This window comes from Molossus molossus, unplaced genomic scaffold (assembly GCF_014108415.1).
Source record: "Molossus molossus isolate mMolMol1 unplaced genomic scaffold, mMolMol1.p scaffold_m16_p_2, whole genome shotgun sequence".
NCBI classification, from domain to species: Eukaryota; Metazoa; Chordata; class Mammalia; order Chiroptera; family Molossidae; genus Molossus; species Molossus molossus.
This window is the reverse complement of record NW_023425355.1, coordinates 5,712,126-5,718,781: the sequence shown is the minus strand read 5'-3', so window position 1 is coordinate 5,718,781 and position 6,656 is coordinate 5,712,126. Positions and strand designations below refer to the sequence as shown.

Here is a 6,656-nt window from a genome sequence, read left to right as displayed (position 1 = left end):
AATAAAAACCACAAGGGCCGCCATTTGACTGCCAGCTGACCTGGAGGAGGTCAATGTCTTCTGGGCAGCAATGTGGAGGCCTCCAGCAAGGACAGTTCCCCCTCCCTGTGTCTCTCCCCTCTTGCCCAGGAATCCCCTCTACTCTTGGTCCTCTCAGATCTGATATCATGGGCTGAGATGAGAGCCGGCACAGGGAGGGTGATTACAGGGAGGGTGATTACAGCGAAGGAGCTGCATTCGTTATTTAGATGATAGAGGTACTCACAACAACTGACTTTCAGATACTGCTACACCAGCTGAATGCCCTGTTGGAACAGGAGCCAAAATGTCAGCCAAAGATCTGTGGCTTGAGACTCAATGAATCTGCACATGATAAAGCCTCAGGATGACTGCAAAAAAAATAAGGGACTTTGAAGTAAAAGGTCTTAGTCTAACTCGTTTATTGGCTTCAACACAGAGACATTTTCTCTAGCTGTGAATTTACTGGACATATTCCTGTCAACAGTGCAGGTACAGCCCAAGAACCTTGGGTGTGTTGGACTAAGCTGCTTCTACCTGGCTGTAAAATCAATAGAAGAGGAAAGAAATGTCCCATTGGCAAGTAACTTGATCTGAATAAGGCAGTATAGGTTCACAGTTTCAGACCTGATGAGAATGGAAAAGATTGTGCTGGAGAAGGTGTGTTGGAAAGCCAAAGCTACTATTGCCTTTCAATTTCTGAAACTCTGATATTCACTCACTTAAGAGAACTTACCATTTGAAAGGAGGAATGACCTTAATGTTGAAAGATTAGAAGCCAACTTAAGGCATGCTGCTGCAGTATCCTATTTTCTATCCTAAAGCTTCTGCGTTGGTATTGTCTATCATTGCATTGGAGATCCAAGCACAGAAGTATGTAAGTTAAGAGAAGGTGTAGAATGTCTTCAGAAACATTCCAAGATAAATGGCAGAGATTTGACCTTCTGGCAAGAGCTTGTACCCAAGTGTTTAACTGAATATTTATCAAATAAATGGCCCAAATCAAATGTTCAGAAGTCAAAATGGAATGTTCCTGGGCAAACTGTACAACAGTTGAAGCATAGTTACTACAGAATAACCCACCTCCCAACAATTCCTGAAATGGTTCCTTAATTGCATTATTATAGCAACAAAATCTCTTCTCTGGAGCCTTTCTCTACAATCCTGAAGTATGGACTCCATTATGTTATAGTGGATTTAACCTGTGAATCCCCAAAACATCACAACTGGATTAGCACTGATGTTCTCAGATTTTGGAAAGCTGCCAAATTAACATTACATTGTAGTGGAGTTATGCTTAAATTTGAATTCACCTGAAGCATACACACAAAGTCAAAAGCATAATGCGAAATGTCAATGACAAGTCTGGGAAAATAAACTGTAAATCTTTATTTCTAGCATTGATACAACTTTCTACATTGAGTCAATATATTTAAGTAGTATTAAAAATGGTAACCTAATTAATTTTAATTTTAATTTATGAATTTTACATCAAAACCAATATTTCAAAAATGTACTTTTAAGACATTATAAGGGTCACTATTTTAGACCGTGAATATGGTTTGTTATCACCCATAATGTAAGTAATAGATTATTCAGAGGTGTGAACTTAATTGCTCCATAGGAACTACATTTAAATTTGAGGGCATTTTATATAAAGCAAAACTACATACCTAGTAATTCTGGCATATTAATTTATCTTTAATATATTTTTCTAGAAAACAGATGATGTTTGTGTCCAGAAAAAAAGTTTTTATACAAAATCTGCTTCAATATAGTCCCAGTAAGAAAATTAGTTTTATTGTACTTGTGATTCAAAGTATATCAGCATCACTCTGAAAATTTGCTGATTTAACACTCCAGAAGTTTTTACTAAGGACTGTTTTTACAAAATTGCGATTGCTTCTAATTTTGAATATTGTTTAAAATGAAGGCACTATATTTTCAATAGTTTCATCTACAGTGCCAACAGACAATCTTAAATAATATGCATCTTCATAATCATGAGGTTGCTGAGAATAGTCAATGAATATGAGGAGATCTACAGTGTTATAAATGACTCAGTGCAATGTGTAGCTCAAGTCCATCCAAGATGACTGTACCAAATTTTGACATCATGTTATACATAAATATGCACTGGAAAATAAACCAAAGAACCACAGTTAAAAACAAAAAAAAACAAAAACACTACATCAAACTAAAAACCTTCTGCACAGCAAAATAAACCATCCTCAAGTGCAAAGGGAACCCACAGTATGGGAGAATATATTTGCCAATGATACATCGGATATGGGGTTAATTTCTAAAATATACAAAGAACTCATACAACTCAACAAGAGGAAGACAAATAATCCAATAAAAATCAGCAGAGGACCTGAATAGACTGAATAGACACTTCTCTTAAGAGGACATACAAATGGCCAAGACACATAGCAGAACATGCTCAAAGACACTAATCATCAGAGAAATGCATATTAAGACCATAATGAAGTATCACCTTATACCTGCTAGAATGACTGCCATCAACAAATCAATAAATGACAAGTGCTGGCAAGGATGTGCAGAAAAGGGAATCCTGGTACACTGCTGGTGGGAATGCAGACTGGTACAGCCACTATGGAAAACACTATGGTGTTACCTCAAAAAATTAAAAATTGAACTGCCTTTTGACCCAGTGATCCCACTTCTAGGAATATACCCTAAGAAGCCTGAAACACCAATCAGAAAGAATATATGTACCCCCATGTTCGTAGCAGTATTCCAGTCGTGCCTCGCCACTTTGCACTTTGACTTTCACGGCTTCCCTCTATCACGGTTTTTTCAAATATATTCATTAAAAGCTTGATTGAGACAGTGAATATGATACAGCGCACACTCGGTTGTCTGATTCAATTACACACCCCTTATTACAGTTAAAATTAAAATTACTGTACATATGGACTGTACGCCTATGTATTCGAGCACCCCAGGAATCCTTCAATGCCAGGTGCAACCACTAGAATCTGAAATGGATTAACCACGATAAACAAGGGACGGCTGTATTTACAATAGATAAGATCTGGAAACAGCCCAAGTGCCCCTTAGTACATGAGTGGATAAAAAAGCTGTGGTACATTTACACAATGGAACACTATGCAGCTGTAAAAAAGAAGGATCCCTTACCATTTGAGATGACATGGAAGGACCTTGAGAATATTCTGCCAAGCATAATAAGCCAGTCAGGGAAAGATAAGTATCACATGATTTCACTTATTTGTGGAATATAATGAACAAAATAAGCTGATAAACAAAATATACCCAGAGACATGAAAGAAGGGAATAGACTGACAAACCCCAGAGGGAGGTGTGGTGGGAGGGTGGGAAGAGATTAATTAAAGAATTTATATGAATATATGCATAGCCCATAGAGACAGACAGTAGACAGGTGGACTGGAGTGGGGTGGGATATTGGTGGAGGGGGGAAAATGGAGGACAGCTATGATACTCTCAATAATAAAATTACATTTAAAAAAAAGAACCACAAGGGCCACTCCAGCCACAACATTGGTTATCAATAGAATGATACTGGCACAAAACACAGGTGATCCTCTCTGGCCCAGATAAGTCCCCAAAACATAGCCCCTTACAGATTTTCTGCCCTCAACAGCTTATGTTTACCTTTTCCTCAAAAAAAATATTTATTGAGCACTTACTCTATACCAGGCATTGCATTAGGCCCAGGGGATATGTCTGTGTTTCTACTGTCATGGAGATTACATTTTAGTGAGGGTAGAAATACAAAAAACTAACAAACAAGCAGATAAAACATTAAGATTTTGATAAATAGTATGAATAAAATAAAATCAAGTAAATTAGTTTAATGATAGTAAAGAGAAAATACCACTGTAGAGAGAGGGACAAGGGAGAACCCCTCTGGTGAAGTAACTTTTCAACTGAGTCCTAAAGGATGAAAAGAGCAAATCATGGAAAGATATGGCACCAGATAATTCCAGATAGAAGAGCAAGTGCAAAGGCACCAATAACTAACTTGGGTATTTGTTGGAAAGAAAGTAAATATGGCTTGAGCATAGAGACACATGGTGAGAGTGGTAGGAAATTGACCTAAACAAGTAGACAAGAGTCAAATCATATAGGACTCTAAGGCCATTAACTTATTTTAACTCTGCATTGCCCAATCTAATAACCACATAGACCTCTTGGTCTATGGATCAATGCTCAACCACTGAACCATACCGACTGGGCAATCTCTGATTTTTTAATGCCATGTCTTCTGAATATTAAAAAAAAAAAGCTAAATTGTGCTCAGAACCATGTAACCTTCAGCATTGTTTCTGAAGTATTATTTCAGAATGATATGATATCTGGTCCAATTTTTGAAGTCCCAAAATTTTTGTAAAATTTTCCTCAGTCAAATTCTAAAAAAAGATTTTTTGACCACAAACTAACTTTGGGATTTCCCAGAGGGCTCCTGAGAAATCTCAAAAATTTATTTCTCTCCTTATAAAAAGATATATAAATAAAGAGAGAGAGAGAGAGAGAGAGAGAGAGAGAGAGAGAGAGAGATGTTAAACTAAATACTTATTTGATATGTGAAATTGCATGGGAAGCACTGTGAAATAAGAAGTAATGGTAAATCTTTATATTTTGTCTGTATAGATATATGTTATAAGTATTCCAGAAATTGTGTATAATTCCTGGAAGTTTTATATTTCTTGACATAAAATGTTGTCTGTCTGTCATCAAGATTGAGGCTCACACTAAAAGCACTAAAACTGAATGTCAGGGAAATGACCTAGCTAACACTCATGCAAAGGCATCAGCAACAGAATCTATAAAGATTATGGCACACAGGGCCCGGCTGGTGTGGCTCAGTGGTTGAGCATCGACCCATGCACCAAGAGGTAGGCGGTTAGATTCCTGGTCAGGGCATGCAGGTTGAGGCCAATGTTCTCTCTCATTGACGTTTCTATCTCTCCCTCTCTCTTCCTCTTTCTCTAAAATCAATAAAGAAAAAAAAAAAGATTATGGTACACATGGATGAAGTCCATTCTGCTTCTGCAAGATGGAGCCCCTCATTGTAGGACTTTTGCCATCCCAATGTCCTTTCAAAATGGCAACAGTCTGCTTTATAGAAATTAAGAGGGGGAAACAGTGACTGAAAAGTTTTTTTTTTTTATCTGAAAATTGGTGGTACAACCATCACCCACACTACCACCAAAGCCAGAATTCTGAAAGTCTTCACTTTCGCTCCCCACATCTAAGAACTTACAAGTGCTACCAAATTAACCTCCTCAATAACTCTGCAATCTGTTTCCTCTCCATCCTCACTGCCTCTGGTCTGATTCTAGTCCCCAACTTCTTGGTCTTGATTTGGTGTACGTAGTAATCTTCTCCCTTGTCTCCCTATCTACAGTCTATAATGCTTCCACTCCACCTGGTAACTTGAGTACCTACCTACATTGAAAACCTTATCATGTACTGACCTGCTTGAAACTGTTTCCTATTATATAGTCAGGCAAAAATATTCAGTTTTCCATAGCTATGAAATGCTTATTATGTGTCAAGTATTATGTTATGAATTAGGGATAACATGTTGACCACAAGATGGCCCCTGCCTTTAACGGGCATAACATAGAAGGGTGGTCTAAAAATAAAACTTTTAACTAAAAGCATAAGTTTATGGTGGGTAGTCATGTCCTAGGCTCGAATCTTCCTTAATAAAAGTCAATTTTCAACTTAATTAAGCCTGTCTACTGTCTTTTTGCACACCTTTAAAATGTCAAAGTAATTTTCTTTATCCAGACCCTTCAAAGTACAGGTACTGCACCAGAGTGGAGACCATAAATCCTCTCATTGTTATTGAGTTCATTGTTGACTGTTAACTATCCGATACCCACCTATGTAAAAGAAATGTGTATCATTTTTTTTTTTTTTTATCCTCACCCGAGGACATTTTTGCATTTTTTTTTGGTTCAGACAGAGCGGGAGGGAGAGAAAGGAAGAGAGAGAGAGAGAAACATCGATGTGAAGGGACACATCGAGTGGCTGCCACCCACATGACCAACCAGGGCCGGGGACAAACTGCAACCGAGGTACATGCCCTTAGCGGGAACCAAACCCGGGTCTCTCTGTACCGCAGGTGGACGCTCCAACCGCTGAGCCAAACTGGCCAGGGCTATCATTTTATTTTTTATCCAATCCCAGAGGTTTCCTTGCTTTGCTTTCTCCTGCCTCCCTAATTTATCACTAATAAATTTCTTGTAACCCACTTGGGTCTTCTCTTTTGATTGTAATGTCTAAAATGAGGTTCAAAACTGCCATTCTCTGGAGCATTATCTCAATCAGCTGAGATTTTACTTCCCGGAAATTGGCAACATTTTGGTTCAAATAAACTCACAAAAATTCTTCATGGGTTTGAATGTTTCTTATGTTGACACACATATAACATAATTATAATATAATCTGATATATTCAGGAATAGAAATATTCAAAGAACTTTTAGTAGCATGAGACTAAATCCTCTGATTCTGTTTGTAAAATTGGGATGAAAACTTCTTTATCACATACCAAATAAATGCAATGTATAGATTTTGCTAAGATCTTAATTTACTTACACTGATTGTAAGTTATTTTTATAA

General features: G+C 37.5%; 1 pseudogene; it reads left to right on the top strand.

The window, feature by feature from the left end:
* The first annotated feature begins 248 nt into the window (after nucleotides 1-248).
* On the top strand, nucleotides 249-1,131 carry LOC118636503 (annotated as a pseudogene).
* Nucleotides 1,132-6,656: the final 5,525 nt, after the last annotated feature.